This window comes from Marmota monax, unplaced genomic scaffold, assembly GCF_021218885.2.
Source record: "Marmota monax isolate L192 unplaced genomic scaffold, Marmota_monax_Labrador192_F-V1.1 WCK01_AAM20220418_F8-fsc00011, whole genome shotgun sequence".
In the NCBI taxonomy this organism is placed as follows: domain Eukaryota; kingdom Metazoa; phylum Chordata; class Mammalia; order Rodentia; family Sciuridae; genus Marmota; species Marmota monax.
The window spans coordinates 21,274,417-21,293,051 of record NW_026693082.1 but is presented as its reverse complement, the minus strand read 5'-3'; the positions used below and the strand labels follow the sequence as shown (position 1 = coordinate 21,293,051).

Here is an 18,635-nt window from a genome sequence, read left to right as displayed (position 1 = left end):
TCCCTGTATTTTGTGAAAATGTTTTGTTGTTCAACTCCATGAACTGTCCTTGTAAACTTACCTCCAGTGTGTTTCTTACACTATCATTTACCTTTTCCTTCCTCCCTAAATCATTCCTTTACTCTCCTTTTGTCCTTTGCTTTCTTCTCAGAAGAAAAGGTAACATCCTCCATCCCAATGTTTACCTTATTTGTCATGTTTTAGCCAATCTGGGCTACTATAACAAATTTCCATAGACAGGGTGACTGAAACAATAAAAACTTTGTTTCTTATGGTTCTGGAGGCTGGAGGTATAAGATTAAGGTGCTAGCATGGTTGGACTCTGGTGGAGAGCCCTCCTCTTGACTCACAGATGGATGCCTTCTCCTTGTGTTCTTCCCTGGAAGAGAGCAGAGAGAGACAACTCTCTCCTGCTTCTTCTTACAAAGGCATTAATCTCATGAGAGCCCCATCCTCGAGACACAATTACCTTCTGTCTTAGTCCTTTCTGGATGCTATCACAAAGTAACACAAACTAAGTAATTTATAAACAACCGAAATTTATTCTCTAACTGCTCTGGAGGATGGAAGTCTGAGATCCAGGCATCAGCAGATTTCATGTCCAGTGAGAGCTGCTCTCTTCTTCCAGGATGGCACTTCAATGCTGCATCTGCTGAAAGGGATAAATACTATGTCCTCACATAGTGCAAGAGTTGGAAGGGAACGGTACCAGGACACATCCTTCATCCTCTATTATAAACACTCATCCCATTCAGAGGACCAAGCACTCCTGGCTTCCCCTGAGGTCCCACCTTCTAATACCATCACAGTGAGATGAGGGTTTCAACATGTGCATCTGGGAGGGACACAAACATTCAGCCCATAGCAGTCCTTTTATATGTGATTTGCTGGCCACTCCCTCCTCAGCTGTGGGTCACAGCCCTCTCTCTTTTTCTCTGGCTCACATCCTCCATGTTGGCACTTCCTAAGGAGACTCCTGACTTGCTGGTCATCTCACTGCCTCTGGGAGCCTTCATCAGGAGTTACGGATTCACCCTCTGCTTGTGTAACTTCAATGATTCTACATTTGTTTCCAGCTCATATCTATTTCTGGAGCTCTAGACCCATATAGCAAACTGACTGTAGACATATCTCCTTAAAGTCTCTTCGAATATCTTAAATAGAATCATCAGAACATCTCAGCTGCCCCTTTTCTTGTAATCTGTGCTCTGAGTGGCTCCATCAGACACCTTTCACCACAAGCCAGGAACCCAGATGTTTGCCTTGATTACTTCTCTTCCACATCCATAGCAGATCAGTCAGTTTTATAGATTCTACTTTCTTAACCGTCTTGAATCCATTTCCTCAGTTAACTCTGTCTTAATTTAGCTCTTCCACTGGGAACCTACATTTATACTTTAAAACTTAGTCAGCTCCAGTGTCAGTCATCTTTCCCAGAAAGCTTTCAAAGAGCCTCTTCAGGCCATTATGTAAGTTTTTCTTTTTTTTCCTCTTCTAACAGACCATAAATCTCTAAAGGCAAAGCACCCCTACTCTGCAATCTTCATACCCAGCACTGCACTCAATGATTGTTAAATGCACACATGCATGAGTAAATAAGTGAACAAAGTGAGAAAGTAATGTTTTCATAGCCAATCATAAAAGTAAGATATAGGGATGTAGTAGCTCAGTGGTAGAGCATGTGCCTAGCATGCGCAAGGCCCTGGGTTCTATCCCCAGTATCACCACACACTAAAACCAAAACCAAACCAAACAATAAATGTAAGTTATGTGGTTATATATAGGATGTTTCCATGTTTCCCTACAGCTTTCCACAAGTTTGTTTTCTTCTTAAAAATTTTTAAAATTTGTTCTTTTTAGATATACATGACAGTAGAGCATATTTAGAATAATTATACATACATGGAGTATATCTTCCTATTCCTGTCGAATTTACATGATGTGGAGTTTCACTGGTCATGTATTCATATATGAACATTAAAAAGTTATGTCTGATTCATTCTGATGTCTTTCCTATTCCCATACCCTCTTCCTTCCCTTCCTTCCCTTGTCTAATCGAATGAATTTCTAATCTCATCCCCCCTGCCCCCTACCCCCACACACTTTGTGTGTTAGCATCCATGTATCTGAGAGAACATTCAGCCTTTGGTTTGGCGGGATTGGCTTATTTCACTTCTCTAATTCCATTCATTTACCGGCAAATGCCATAATTTCATTCTTTAAGGTTGAGTAATATCCCATTGTGTATATATACCACATTTTCTTTATCCATTCATCTGTTGAAGGGTACCTATGTTGATTCCATAGCTTAGCTATTGAGAATTGAGCTGCTATAACATTGACATAGTATGCTGATTTTAAGTACTTTGGGTATATACTGAGAAGTGAGATAACTGGGACAGATGGTGGTTCCATTCCAAGTTTTCTGAGGAGTCTCCATTACTGCTTCTCCACAAGTTTTATCATTTTTTTTTCCTGCCTGTTTCCTTCTCTTGTGTTTCTGTTTCATTATCTACATTAGTAAAATAAGTCTTAGGACTCAGGGCAGAGCTGGGGGTGGAGCTCGGTGGTAAGGAGCTTTCCCAGCATTGTGTAAGACACTGGGTTTGATCTCCAGCACCACAAGAAAAAAATTTCAGGGTATACTCTGGTGCTTAATTCTAATTTCCTGAGCCAGAGGATTAAGTGAATGTAGATATTCAAAGGAAATTGAATTTGTAAACCAGACAAAGTTAACAATCGGAAATATTTTCCTAGAAGAAAGAGTCTCTTTATGTCCTTCCTGAGGCTGGCTATAGAATTACCACAATGATACAATTTATCTTCCTTCCTGACTTTGTGGGATAGTTTGCTGTTGTGATTCATTTTAAGGTGAAATGTTGTTGGAGGGTGAGAGCAAGTAATAGAATCTAAAGTTGGAGACATCCATCATGGACAAATCCCATGGTGATGATGATCCTGTGGTATTCTCACAGAAAATTGTTCTTAGCTGAATCTTACCAATTTCCAGATTGGCTGTGCTGATTGCTATTCACCTCACATTTGTTGAGCACTCACATCATGCTGCATGTGACACACCTGGGAAAGCCATCTGCCCAGCCCATCAAGATTTTTTTTCTTTTTAGAACAAATGGAATGAGGACAATGAATACCACATGGAAATCACTTTGTCAAATCCTCTTTAGCTTTTTTGTTTGCTTGTTTTACTTAAGAAAAGGGGTTTATTCTGGCTCTGGTTTTAGAAGTAGAAGGTTATGTGCTACAACTGTTGATGGAATTTCTGGAGGTGATTCAGCATCACATGGCAAGAAACAGCAGCACGTGTCTCCTCCTTAGCTTGTGTATTTCAATAAACTCTGACTAAAGGAAACTTATTTGGGGAAAAGGTTATCCTATTTATTTAGGTAGGATTTTTTTTTTATACATACTGTGTCAGAGGAAAGTCTCTGAACTAGATCAATAACCTCAGGCCAAGGTCTTGTTCTCCCTTTTTAAGTAAATAGGTGAAAGAGTGACAGAGGTAACGTGGGGTACTTACAGCTTTAGCTGTGGAATTTTTCCCAGGCTGTTGGAAAATCCAAAATCTGGACAGGGCTTCCTGGTCACATGGAGACCTCTGTCAGTTCAATACTCTTTTATGGTGCTCATAGTGTATTGGGAAATGAGGGTCAGGACACGGAGATCTGGAAGCAACACTATTAGTGGCGCCATGGCTCAGAGGGATAATTCCCCCCAAAAAAGTGCAGCAGGGCTTTTACTTTGTATATAAGAAAGTTTTGGGGACATCAAGGCAAAAGAGTTGGCGCAATTCTATTGGAAGGTACATTCCACATTCCTTATATGAATACAAGCTTGTCAACAACCTAGGGACTTTTAGCTCATACAGCTAAGGGACTTGTACTGCACTAAGCCTAGACGGGGTTGTTCTGTCCCTGTTGCTTTGTTTCCTGCTTCTGCATCTTTTACAGGCACCTGTCAGCCACTGTAAGCCTATGGTTAAATGTCAGTAAGCAGAGCTACTGTGTGTCATTGGGCAAAACCCCACCCTGTCAGCTCTTGAACTGCTAAAGTTCCCATTTTGCTCTACTACAATAGAACAAGTTTGGCACTTGTCCACTGTAAGAGGAATGCATGTCCATGTGACTTGAAACATCAATTGAGCACTGACCTTGAGCTTGGGGAAAGACATAAGGGAAGAAACCCAGCACCATTCTGGTGTCAGGTGCTACACAAGCACCAGTTAACTATGCCTGCTGCCTGAACTTCCCTCTCCTGAGGAATTTGTTAGTTAACTAGCATTTGTTGAGCCATCTATTTAGAGCTCCTGCTGCATGGGTTAGCTATGATGAACTCTTTAGTCCATACATATATTGAACATTTGGGATAGATAGTGAATATATGCATAGCTGTGTATTTCCACAAGAGCAACTCCCTAATAATTTTTTTTACATCATGTTCATATTAGACTCTACAATGGTCCTTTTCTTTATTCTAATTTTAAAAAAGCTTTACAAGGTATAATTGATTCACAAAAACTGCACATACTTAAGGTATGCAATTTGATGAGGATATAACTGTGATATACCTGTGATACCATTGCCATAATCAGGGTAACACTGTCTCCAAAAGTTCCTCTGTGTCCATTTGATTGACTGTGTGTGTGTGTGTGTGTGTGTGAAAGAGAGAGAGAGAGAGAGAGAGAGAGAGAGAGAGAGAGAGAGAGAGAGAGACAGACATGCCAGATGAGGTCCCAGTTTTCTCCACCAATCCCTAGAAGGCAGTAGGGTATCAGCTGAGCTGTGGCAAGCTCTTGACCTACACAACACAAGAATTTCAAGGTGGGGTCACACCAGGCACAAGTAGAGCCTTATTTAGGGAAGCAAGGAAATTTATTCAGGAGAGCAAACAACAGAGCAGGGTGTGTACTCTCTGGGAGAGGAAGGGTGGGGGAGGGGACTGTGTGGCTCTCAGTCTTCTTTTAAAGGAAACTTTGTAACTGATGAACATGACAAGCAAAACCTGGGTGGTGACAGCCTAAAGAGCTGGACTGCTGGATTTGGAATGTGGCTTAGTGGCAGAACGTTTGCCTTGCACATGTGAGGCACTGGGTTCCATCCTCAGCACCACATAAAAATAAATAAACAAAATAAAGACATTGTGTCCATTGTTGGGTGTCGGGGGGACTCCCTGTTGAAGTTAAGTTTCTGTCTCGTGGAGAATATCACAGAATCCCTTACCCCTCCCCCTCCTCTCCTAAGGGCGCCAAGCCGAAGAACACCAAATTCAAAGTTTACAGGGTCCCGCACGGTGTTCTCTCGCCATTCCTGAGTCACCCTGCCAATCAGCACCTGCAGGACACCTACACAACCCTTCTCAAGCCAGAGCTTGCAAGCTCATGCTCTCTGCCCTCTTCCTCTTCTTTCTCTCCTCTCTCTTTCTCTCTGCCCTCCTCCTCTCCTCTCTCTCTGCTCTCTGCCCCTCCTTTTCTTCCCCTTTGGGCAGCCCCCCAATAATTCTCTGGTTGAATCTCCATCTCTGGTGAGTCACTCGCCTTTCATCCATGTATAACTGAAAAAAACATTAAAAAAAAAGAAAGCTGGACTCCTTTGCTTGTTGATGGAGGTCTGGTTCTTTTTAAAATCTTAAGGTTGACATTATCAAGTTAATATATGGTGCTTGGACTATATCCATATCCTGGGTCTCTAACAATAGCTCCCTGTTGGCTTCTTTTAATCATTCTGAAAATACATTCTGTAAGATAACAAAGTATATGGGCACTAATTGATTGGACTTTTAGTACTCTAGATTTCTTAGATCTTTTAAGGATTTAGGCCTAGAGGAAAACAGGCCAGAGGGGTGAAGGTGAGGGCATTTGTGAGTTTGTAGATTTTAAGTTACAGTGCCTCTTTCCTCCCCTGCTTCTCTCTTCTTTACCTAACTTTATTTATTTATTTTTTATCCTTGCTTAATAAGACCTTTTCTTTGGGAAGGGGGATACCAGGAATTGACCAGCCTTTTAAAAAATATTTTATTTAGTGACAATTCTTATAAGTTGCTTAGGACATTGATTCATGAGAGAGGGAGTAACGACACAGCAGGCTTCACTGCATGTATGATTTAGGTCTCCACTTTCTTATTGCATGAAACTATGTCACCAGGCCACCATGTAAGAGGTGGTTCATTCAAATAGAAATCAGTCCTTTTCAGGCATATATGAAAGCTTGAGCATTGGCATATGACAAGGCTGTATCCCCTGTAAGCCTCTCCTTAACAAAACCTAAAGTGATTTTTGAAAACTTGAGATTGTATAGGAAATAGTTGGAGTGACTAAATTCTACCATGGGATGATGATGTGATTTGCTGAAAAGTTGACTTAGGAAATTATAAATTTATGAAACATATTTTATTAGTTTTACATGTATAGTGCAAGTTTACAATATCCAGGCAGGTATTTCTCTCTTGGAACAAGAATTCTGGAGGTTGGAAGTTTTGGGTGTTAGCTTAGATGCCCAATAAGAATCTTGACTCTTGCTATTTTTCAGTCCTATACTTCTTAATTCCTGGGACTTTTTTCTAAAAGCTTGTTATTTTACAATAGTAAGATGGTGGCAACTATTCCAGCTACCATGTTTGTGTTCAAGGCAGGAGTTTGGGGAAGGGGCAGAATCAGGGCACATTGTTCTTGTACCTGGCCCTTTTATATGCAGTCCTTGGTATCCCAAAGGCATTGGTTCCAGGACCCTGTAGGATATAAAAACTCATAGATGATCAGGTTTTTTTTTATATAAAATGTATTAGTATTTCCATATAACCTACACACATCCTCCCATATACCTTAAATCATCTCTAGATTACTTACAATGCCTAATACAATGAAAATGCTATGTACATAGTTATCGTACTATATTGTTTAGGGAACAATGAGAAGAAAAAAAAGTGTGCACATTCTCAATACAGACACAATTATCAGAGCCAACTGCCTGGTACACAAATGAGATTCAAGGCAAACAGAGTCCAAAGAGTGTTGGAGAGACTGAGGACCTGTGAAATGCCAAGGGGCCACAGCAGAGTGTGCCTACATATCACTGCATTTGTCTGAATTCAGCCAAGTGCTCAGCACATGACAAATTAAAGTTTTTCTTTCTGGAGATTTCTGGAATTTATTCCAAATAATTTTTATCCCAAATTGGTTGAATCTGAGGTAATGAAACCAAGGATACTGAAGTTACAGATAAGGAAGGGTGACTATAGAAGGGAAACCGTTTTCAAACACTCCCTTCAGTATCCCCCTAAGAGTTTCACTTTTGTCTCCTTGGGCAGTACTTGTTACTTGGCCATACTTAGCTGCAAGAAATGCTGGGAAAGAAGTATTTGGTGTTTTCTGCTTCTAGTGGAGACTGGCAAAGCAGAGGAGGAATAGGAACTGAGCTGCCCTACCAGTAAATGGCTACCAAGTTACCACCAATCCTCCATTAGGGAATAAAGGAATGGCCAGAATCCTTTTGATTACTTCCTTTCATGGCATTTAAATGTAAATTAGATTCTGGGTTTCAAAGTACCTACATCCTCAGATTATTTCTGGGAATGAGGGTCAATTGGAAGGCTACATAGGGAAATAAAGGAGTTGGGAAGTTGTCCCAGGCCACAGAGGACTTGTAGCCCCATTACTCCAATAGCAGTCACAATTCCTATTGGGCGACTCCTCTGAATTGGACAACTGTGGAGCCCAGCTCTGGGGCTCCACCATGATGGTGCCCCTAATATTTTGCCTCTGAATTGACTACTCCTGCCCTATCAGAAGACTTTTTCCTTGTATTTTACAGCAAATATCCCAAGTGAGTTTCTATAGTTCAGTCTTCACCAGGCAGTAGAGGTGCACCTGTTGCAGAGCTCTGAAGGCCACCTCCAGCTGCTATCAATGGCCTCCTTGGCTCATGTGTGTGGCTGTTGTGGTGGATTAATTGTCTAACCACTCTTGGTCCCTCTCGGAGAGGACATGGGTGACTTAAGCTTCCTGAGGGTTTCCAGATGAGCTAATGGAGCTAATGGAGCAAAGGCTAGCCCTAGGCCATCTGCTGGTGTTTTTTGTTTTGTTTTGTTGTTTTTGTATTACAGTGGTTCCACTGTTGATTCATCTTTATTTACTTGTTTAAAATTAAAGCCATAAAAGCTTTCTGCTTTTACTATCCAGAGTGCCAGAAAGCCAGAACAAAATAAAACAAACTGTGATGTCATTGGATTTTTTTAAATTGAAGTGAAATTTGCATAAGATAAAGTCTAATTATTTTAAAGTGCACAAATTTGGCTAGATGTGGTGCACCTGTATAATCTCAGCAATTAAGGAGGCAAAGGCAGGAGGATTGCAAGTTCAAGGGCAGCCTCAGCTTCTTAATAAGGTCTTAAAATTAAACATAAAAAGGGTTAGGGATGTGTCTTGGTAGTAAAGCTCCCCTGGATTCAATCCCTAGCACCCGAGGAAGGGGAAGTGCATAAATTTGGTGGCATTTAGTGCATCACACTGTTGTATGATCAAGCTCTTTGAATTTGTGTATTAATGTTAGGGATGATCTCATCTTCTATATGGAAAAGACTGTCAATACTGCCTGTCAGACTGACCCCAGTAGGTATAGTTTATGAAATTAACTAATCTTCTTGATAGGCTTTAAGGAAAAGGTATCTTCCTGAGCAAATGTAATAGGATCACCCTCTCAGTCTCTTGCTGTCTATTCTCAAATAGCTCTTGCAGTAAGATGCAGATTATTTGCTGGTCATTTATTGTTTAATATTTTATGGTGGCTTAGCCAGCAATTAGATTCACCCAAAAGCAAACCAAATGATGATCAATGTGAGTCACCATCAAGGTCATGGGTAACTATGTCCGACATGAAAACAGAAGCTCTTCTTTCATTTACTCATTGGAAGAGGAATTTTCCAGCTTAATGCCTCAATATGAGTTAGCAGAGGATCAGTTGCCACTCAACTTTTTTTTTTTTTTTTAATGGTAATGGGGATTACCCAGGAGCATTCTGCCTCTGAACTACATCCCCATCCCTTCTAAAAAATATTTATCTAGTGACAGGGTCTTTCTAAGTTGCCCAGTCTGGCCTTGAACTCATGATCCTCCTGCCTCAGTGCCCTAGTAGCTAGGATTATTGTAGGAACAGACAAGGCAAGGCACCAAAGATAGCAGGAAACATTTTTATTTGGCTGCAGCCAGGTTCAGAGGGCACAGTTTTTGCTCTAATCAATCAATCCCCTGAACACCGAGTTCAGGAAGTTTCAGAATTTTATACCCAGCATATAAGGGGAGGGGCTCAGAAGTTCACAGTCTGCAGAAGTGAAAGAAAAAGCTGCTTTTATGTGAACTATTAAGGACAGCACCTGAGAAGGGGAGAACTTCTTCTCCCCTTTTTTTCCTCCCTCTGCCAGCTGTTACCATGGAGCCCAGTTGGTAAGTTCTCCTATCTTAGAAATGTAGACATCTCTGTGAAGCCCCAGCTTAAGGCCAGAGGCCTTGTTTATACATTTCTACAAACTACTATACTAGATACATGTTGGTGAAAAACTAGTAAGGGGGTGTGCAGCATTGGAGTGCTGATTTCTTCCCAGCCAGTGGCCAAGTAAAACAGGACAACACAAAAATTGGAAGTTTATCTACATTGAACTCTTTTGTAGAGACTCTTGCTGATAGTCCTAAAATCAGCCATGGTGAAGATTTCTGGAGAAGCCCAGTTAAGACTTTTCAGTGGAGAAAGGGGGTGCCACTTCAATGGCCCCATCAGAACTGCTCAGACTTTTCCTCCTTGCCAGCCCTGGGCCTCAGCATGCTTCCTTGATCCTTCCAATATTACCCTGATATGATCAGAGTCCTCCTGCTAAGCTCATGTTCACTTCTTATCAGAGGTAAAAACTGAACACGATGATCTATTCCTAGGGTAAGTTCCAAGAACTGAAAACACAGTCCTCATAGGATCATATAACTTTTCAATTTTCCAACTGTTGAAAATAGTATCAGTTCTGACTCTGCTGTCCCTGGTTGTTCTGTGAATGTACCTAACCAACTTCCCTTACACTAAGAGGCATGCTGCAGAGCACACTGGCTAAAATTACCCCATGGGAGCCACCTGTTTAATTCCTTTTCTGCTGTGTCTCAAATCTCAGATCACTTACAGTTCCCTAAATTCTTTTTCATGGAAAAAGTTATTTTTCCATCTATTTTTGGAGGTTAAAATTTGCCTTTTAAATGTGGTTTCTGAAAAAATTAAGTCCAATAGTTTGCTCTGGCAAGTATCTAATATGAAGGCAAGACAGAAAGTTGGAGAATCAAATATTTAGCCAGATAATAGGCTAAAAAATAATTCAGACAACTCTGCTGAAGGCTTAAATTGATTTTTTCTTAACATGTTGGATTGGTTGGTTTTCTTAATGTCTCATAGATATAACTAACCACAACAATATTTTGGTTTCAACTAAGATTTTTGAAATAGGACTGCTCAAAAAAATATTTAACAGTACTGAGTATAAACTAATGAGAAAAATTAAAATATTGAGCTCTTTATAGCAGTTTTTCTGGTCTAAATAGGGTGGATCCATTGAATGTAACATGATAGAGACATCTGGAATAATAATGGTAATAATAACAATGGTCATTGGAATGTTTATTATATGCAGAGTATTATTAATTATTTCATTTATTTCCTTTAATTCTTACAAAATCCACCTAAGAAAGTATAACTGCTCATTTTTAAGAAACTGAAATAAAGAATGTAAGTATTCTTAAGTTTCTTACTATTAGAATGCTAAGTTCTCTTGCAGAATCTACGTGGAGGGAAAGAATTCATTCAGACAAGAGTAGCCCTCTTGGCCATTTTTCCTGAGGGGACCTCTACATTTTTGTTCCCCCTCTTGCCTGTTTTGCTTGTCAACTCACTGGGTGCACACAATTTGGAGTGTGTGGGGCGGGGAGGAACAGTCTTCTAAGTGTTTAGGGTGAAACTGGGTGAAGTGAAGGTGAAGGTGAAGGTCAGGTTCATTCCCAGAAGGTGCAGAGAACCGACTGAGATTTATGCCTGCAAAGGGAGAACAAAGAAAATAAGATGTACATCCAATTAACATGGCAGAGAGGTGGGGAGTCAGGGAGGCAGGAAAAGTACATACATTTCCTATTGCTGCTATAATAAATCACCGCAAATTCAGTGCATTACAACAATATAAACCTCCTTTCTTTTAGTTCTAGATGACAGACATCTGAAATGGGACTCACAGGGCTAAAACCAAGGATTCTGCAGGTCTGTGTTCCTCTCTGGTGACTCTCTGAGGGAATCTATTTTTTTTTTTACTTCATTTTCTAGAAACAAATCTACTTCCTTAATAGCTTTAACGTTGTTAAAGGTCTTTTAGCAACAGGAAAGCTTGATCCTGATCTCTGCGCTGTGGAGATGGGTAGGAGAGAGAAGAGTGGAATGAGTTACTAGTTACTATCATATGCCTGTCCCAATGGAACTCTATTCCACCAAAGTTAGACATAGACTGACTGTTTGTTCACCAAAATTTATTTCCTCTCACTAAATATATGGTTAAACCATGTCTTCCAGCGTCCTGTATTTAAGTGAGATTTTATGATTAGCTTTTGCCAGTGGACTGTGGCCAGAGGTGGAAAAGGAGCCAGTGTCTGTGCTCCATGTTCTTTTTCTTCCTATTCTATGGAGATCTAGGATGCCAGGTATAAAGATGATTGCATTATAAGAAGAAGCCTGGGCCCCCAAATGACCCTGTGTAGCAGAACCCCATTACCATTATGATTGGTGGGGGTGAGAGAGAGAGAGAGCAGTAATCTTCACTTCATTAAGCTATTGAGATTTTAGGATTATCACTCATGGTAGTTAGCTAATCTGGATTAATACACAAGCAGCAAACAAGTAAATAAAGTAATTTCAAGTTTTAATAAGAGCTATGAAGGAAACAAGTGCATAAAATAATACAGAATAACCAGAAGGGATGCTATTTCAAAAAGTGTACTCATGAAAGGCATTTCTGATGCAGTGACATTTCATCTGAGGCCTGAAAGATGAGAAGCAGTAGTTCTGAGAAGAGAGAGGGAAGAGCTTTCAGAATAAAGAAACTAATAAATGCAACAAACCTGAATGGGAAAAACATGGGACACATTGGCAGGAATAGAAAAGGGGCCAGTGTGGCTGGAACCAGAAGCTTAGCAGAGGCTCTCCTTAGGGAAGGGTTCATGGCAAGCTACCAGCTTTGGCGCAACTCCTTTCATGCAACCGCTTTTGTGCAAACATTCGATTTCTAAGAGGGTGTCTGCTGGAGAATGTATGCACAGGAAGCAATGCCTTCACCTGCTCTTCTAACTAATGCCACCAGGAGGGGCATAGTGAGGAAGAGTGGCACAGTACATGGTTGGCAAGAGAGGAAGCAGGGGGTGGCTATTGCAAAAGTCTAGACAAGTGATTGTGGTGGCTTAGACTAGGTTGATTGCAGCATTGATGGACAGAAGTAACCAGATTTGAGATGCAATAATTGTTGTTTGCAGTACTGGAGGTCCAACCCAGGGCCTTTGCTTTGTAAATAGTAACAATGTTTCTATATTGCTATCTAGTTCAGAATCGATATGACCTTAGGTTGTTTTTGTTTGCAGTGCCAGAGATCAAACCCAGGGAGTCCCACATGCTAGGCAAAAGTTCTACCGCTAAACCACACACAAGCCTGAGTGCATTTTAAGTGCAGAGCCAGCTGGACATCAAATATGGATACTGAAGTTGAAAGCGAACGAAAAAATTAAGTATGATGTCTAATTTTTGGCTTGCACTTGAGAGGATGGTGTAACATTTACTAAGAGACAATGTGGAAGGAATAGTCTTCAGAAACAAGATGAGGAGAATCTTAGCTGTGTTGGGTTTGAGGCTAAGTACACCCAATAGGAGGCATCTAACAGGAAGAAGGATATGGGTGTGGAGGAGCAAACAGAGCAGTACTAGATTTAAATGTGCAACTGTCAGGTGTTTTCATAACCACAGTACTAGGTGAGACCATCAGAGAGAGTGTGGCTTGAGAGAAGGAGCTCAGTAGAAACCTTAGCATTCTAGTATTTAAAGATCTATAGAAAGAAGATCAGTGAAAGAGAGACTGAGCAGGTTTGGTCCAACCAGGGATGGCCAAGGAGGAACATGAGAAATGTATTTTTTTCATTAATAAAATAAAATTTAAAAAATAATATGTGTTCTTAGTTTTAAAAGTAACATTGCTCTACAGGGTTCACAGTAAAAGTAACAGTAGCCTTCTCCACCCTTCTCCCTTACTGATTCCTGATTCCCAGAGGGAACCACTTGCACTTGGTCAGAATCTCTAAACAGCTGTTGTATCTGCAATTTCTTGCCCTATCTCTTGGCACCAATACACTTTCTTTCACTAAAGGTGGTTTCTCTTTATCTTGTACATACTCACTCCCACATGTGCTCACATGTGCACACTCATAGACACTTCTTCACTATCCTCCAATTCTGGTTAAAGGTGGCCCCTGGTTTACCTTCACAGACTTTAACGATGGTGTGAAAGCCATATGCATTCAGCAAAAACCCTACTTTGCATTGTGATCTTTTCCTGGGCTGGCAATATGGAGCTTCACATTCTCTTGTGGTGTAGGCAATGGAGACGAACCATAGCTCCCGTCAGCCATGTAATCGGCAGGGGACACAACACTAATCTACAGTGTACTGTGTTGCCAGCCTTTTTTTCAGATACAGTTATTCAACAGATTACATAAGATATTCAAGCTCTTATTATGAAATAGGCTTTGAATTAGATGGTTTTACCCAATACAGATGTTCTAACAGGTTTAAGGTAGGCTAGATTAGGCTAAGCTATGCTGTTTGGTAGGTTAGATTCATTAAGCACATTTTTTTTGTGGTAAATATTTATTTTAATTTGTTATATATGACGGAAGAATGCATTACAATTCATATTACACATATAGAGCACAATTTTTCATGTCTCTGGTTGTACACAAAGTAGAGTCACACCATTTGTGTCTTCATACATGTACTTAGGGTAATGATGTCCATCTCATTCCACCATCTTTCCTAGCCTCATGCCCCTTCCCTTTGCCTCCCTCCCCTTTGCCCTATCTAAAGTTCCTCCATTCCTCCCATGCTCCTTTCCCCATCCCCATTATGAATCAACATCCTTAAATCAGAGAAAACATTTGGCATTTGTTTTTTTGGGATTGGCTTGCTTCACTTAGCATTATATTCTCCAACTTCAACCATTTACCTGCAAATACCATGATCTTATTCTCTTTTCATGCTAAATAATATTCCATTGTGTATACATACCACATTTTCTTTATCCATTCATCTACTGAAGGGCATCTGGGTTGGTTCCACAGTTTAGCTATTGTGAATTGCATTAAGCACATTTTTGATGTGTGATATATTCAGCTTATAATGGGTTTACTGGCATGTAACCTCATTGTAAATTGAAGAGCATCTGCACCTCACAATTTTTGGTTAAATCAATAATATAGTCTTAAAAATTAGACAATAAGAGAACAAACAACCCAATCAATAAATGGGCCAAGGACCTGAACAGACACTTCTCAGAGGAGGACATACAGTCAATCAACAAGTACATGAAAAAATGCTCACCATCTCTAGCTGTCAGAGAAATGCAAATCAAAACCACCCTAAGATACCATCTCACTCCAGTAAGATTGGCAGCCATTATGAAGTCAAACAACAACAAGTGCTGGCGAGGATGTGGGGAAAAGGGTACACTTGTACATTGCTGGTGGGACTGCAGATTGGTGCAGCCAATTTGGAAAGCAGTATGGAGATTTCTTGGAAAGCTGGGAATGGAGCCACCATTTGACCCAGCTATTCCCCTTCTTGGTCTATTCCCTAAAGACCTAAAAAGAGCATGCTACAGGGACACTGCTACATCGATGTTCATAGCAGCACAATTCACAATAGCAAGGCTGTGGAACCAACCTAGATGCCCTTCAATAGACGAATGGATAAAAAAATGTGGCATTTATACACAATGGAGTATTACTCTGCATTAAAAAATGACAAAATCATAGAATTTGCAGGCAAATGGATGGCATTAGAGCAGATTATGCTAAGTGAAGCTAGCCAATCCCTAAAAAACAAAAGCCAAATGTCTTCTTTGATATAAGGAGAGTAACTAAGATCAGAGTAGGGAGGAAGAGCATGAGAAGAAGATTAACATTAAACAGGGATGAGAGGTGGGAGGGAAAGGGAGAGAGAAGGGAAATTGCATGGAAATGGAAGGAGACCCTCAGGGTTATACAGTGGAGGGGGTAGAGAGAGAGGAGGGGAGGGGAGGGGAGAGGTGGGGAGGGGGGATGGTGGAGGATGGGAAAGGCAGCGGAGCACAACAGACACTAGTATGGCAATATGTAAATCAATGGATGTGTAACTGATGTGATTCTGCAATCTGTGTATGGGGTGAAGGTGGGAGTTCATAACCCACTTGAATCAAAGTGTGGAATATGATATGTCAAGAAATTTGTAATGTTTTGAACAACCCACAATAAAAAATAAAAAATAAAAAAAAAGAAATTTGTAATGTTTTGAACAACCAACAATAAAAAATTAAAAAAAAATAATAATATAGTCTTTTTATTACTCTGACTTTATAAGTGGTATTCATAGCTGAGCCAGGTAGTATACCATGATTATACTTCCTTTTTTATATAACCTCTGTTTTTTCCTGGAATTAATAATTGCCTTCATTATAAAAAATTTTGGAGGCTTAATTTCCCAGGTATCTATTTCTAATTCATCTTTGAGCTCTCCTATCAATATTTTTACAGATATCAGGTAATGAAGATGTTGCATGGCTTTTCTTGGCAATGAATTTCCAGGATCTCATCTACCCCTGCTGCAGTCTGGACTATTTGCTGTTGTCCTCTGAGATTTCTTTGCACTGCCATCTTGAGGATTCCTCACTTCCCTGCGTGTGTAATCTCCTATTTCCTGAGCTCTATATCTTCCTTTTGTGTTTATTCTCTAGTCTTGTGAAAGCATAGGCTCCTTAGCTTCCCTGATGATAAATGCTGAAAAATCAGTTCTTTAACTGTAAATTTTTTTTAATTTCCCCATTTCTACTTTGGGTAGGCAGGTATTACAATTTGACAATAATTTCCCGTCAAGTTGAGGCATAGCTCCCTTTTTCTCTAGTTTCCAGCATTACTGTTGAGAAGTTTGAAGTTACTCTTATTTTTTTAATCCTTTAAATGTGATCTCTCTCTCTCTCTCTCTCTGCACCTAAATCATTCTGCAAAGGTCAAAGCAGGACACAGACAAATTGGGTAAGTGTATAACTGGGGGTACCCAGAGGTGAAGGGAGAGAAAATACTCCAGTGGAAAGGCTCAGACCTGAGATTCCTGCTTATGTTTCAGACACTCTGTAAGAAAGGCCATACCACAGTGTTGCTCCCACATCCTGGGCTCCATTCTCACATTTCTTCAAAATAAATAATTCTCATCTATATCCTGATTTTTTTCCCCATCATTCATTTATTCAGATGATCTGACCTGGTAAATCTATTGTTAGTTATATGATTATGTAACTCCAGAAAGGTTTAGGATTAAATATAGAAACGATGATCTAAATTAAACTCACAGTACTAATATTTTTAGTACTGGCTATAAAGTGTAAGACAATCTGCATGAGTTTATTATTTATGTGAAATACAATAGCAAAGGTGGAAAATATTCTCCTTAAACAATCTAACAATTTATCCTATTATTTTAATTTGAAATGTGCAATTGATTTTTATACTGTGATTTAAAATAGAAACTGCAAGAGAATTTGGCTAAGAATATAAACTGCCTCAATCATATTCAGAGTTTGTATTGACAGCTGGTTTGTCCTATCAGGCTGCCAGGATGAGGAGAGATTTGCTGGAGGAGATAGTGTCCCAACAGGCTTGAAGGATGAGAGGGGATTAGCAAGAGAAAGAACTCAGTAAGTGCAAGGTAGCATATGCTAAGTTCCACAGCTGAAAGTGACTATTGGCCTGTTTGGGAAGCTGTAGGTGTTTTACAAACTCTCTCTACACACACAAAATAGGCATTCCTGCTTACAGATTTAAAAAAACAAAATGAGGATGCTGCCTCACTTTGTTGTTCAGGTTTGTCTTGAACTTCTGGATTCAAGGGATCCTCCTGCCTCAGCCTCCTGAATGCTGGGACACAGGTGCATCTATAGCACCCTGATAAATATATGTTTTGTTTTGATTTTTTTAGTACCATAAATACAAGTTTATAACAAAGAACCTGAAACCAAGAAAACTTACCAAAAGCAATATTCCTATAAAACAGTATTTCTCATACTTCGGTATATTTCCATTTGGAGAATTCATTGTTGTGGGAACTGTCCTAGGCATGGTAGGATGTTTGGCAGCATCTCTGGTCCCTACCCACTAGATGCCAGGTTATAAAAACCAAAAAGCTCCAGACATTGCCAGAAGTCTCCTGGGGAGCAAAATCTTCTGATTGGGAACCTCCTCTATATGATATGACAAAGAATTTCACTGGCTCAATCCCAGTACACCAGCTGGGAACTCTTGTCAGTATAGGTGTTCTTGTTAGGAGTAGCAATCTCTAATTACTCAAAGGGAGAAAGTGACCAGATGTCTCAGTCAGATACAACTTCCTCCCTCCACCAACCACTGAAGACTCCTCCTAAAAGGAGTCTGATTAAAGCCTTTCAATGTGCATTACACCAAGCATCCAGGAACATCCAAGAGACTCTTTCCTGACAAGATGGAGGCCATATTACAATGCATCAGCTTCATTCCTGTAGCCCAATGTAGTTGGACACACATCTATTAAATTTCAGCTAATTCCAAGGCATTTGTTATTCAGTGTTCAAATGCAGCTGCAGAGATGATGAAAGTTACCGTGTGGGTGAGGACTGCCTAGCTCTTCACAGGGATGGCCGCTGTCCACCTCAGGGAATGCAGTGCTGGCTTACAGCTGTGCCACCTTGCTGTACCAATAATGGCATGCACAGTGTGTTAACACAAGGCCTAAATGAAAAGAAGCCTAAAGGTCCAGCTTCCCCACAAAATGGTCAGACTTCAGAATACACGGTTAAGAGGCAGGTGAAAGGGAAAGGAGGATGGGAAACAGGATCCCTATATGCCTAGAAAGCTAGGGCTTGCAAGGCAGCCTCGGGGCTTACCATAATCCTGAGCACACTGGAGAGCCATTGAAGACTTTTAAATTGGCAAGTGACACAACAAGATAAATTTCGAAGATATTTCTACAGGACTTAACATTTCACAAAACATGCACACTCCTATAGTTTAGATCTGAAATATCTCCCAAAGGTAGATATGTATTAAAGGCTTGGTCCCCAGCTTGGCACTTGGGATGTGGTGGAAACTTTTAGAGGTGGAGCCTAGTGGGAGGTCTTTAGGTGGTTGAGGGTTTGTCCTCAAAGGGATTGTGGGACCTCAGACTCTTCTTCTTTTTCTCTTTTTCTTCCTGGCCACAAGGGCAGTGGTTCTGCTCTACCACATACTTATGTGGTACCACATGCTCCTTCTCAGCTTGCTCTCTCTTGCCTTCTTTCTTGCCGCCCACACCACT

At 40.4% G+C, this 18,635-nt stretch overlaps 1 non-coding gene across 1 annotated transcript; it reads left to right on the top strand.

Moving 5' to 3' along the window:
• Positions 1-1,658: 1,658 nt before the first annotated feature.
• Trnaa-agc (transfer RNA alanine (anticodon AGC)) lies at positions 1,659-1,727 on the top strand. Its single transcript has one exon. It is a non-coding gene; the product is annotated as a tRNA-Ala (tRNA).
• Positions 1,728-18,635: the final 16,908 nt, after the last annotated feature.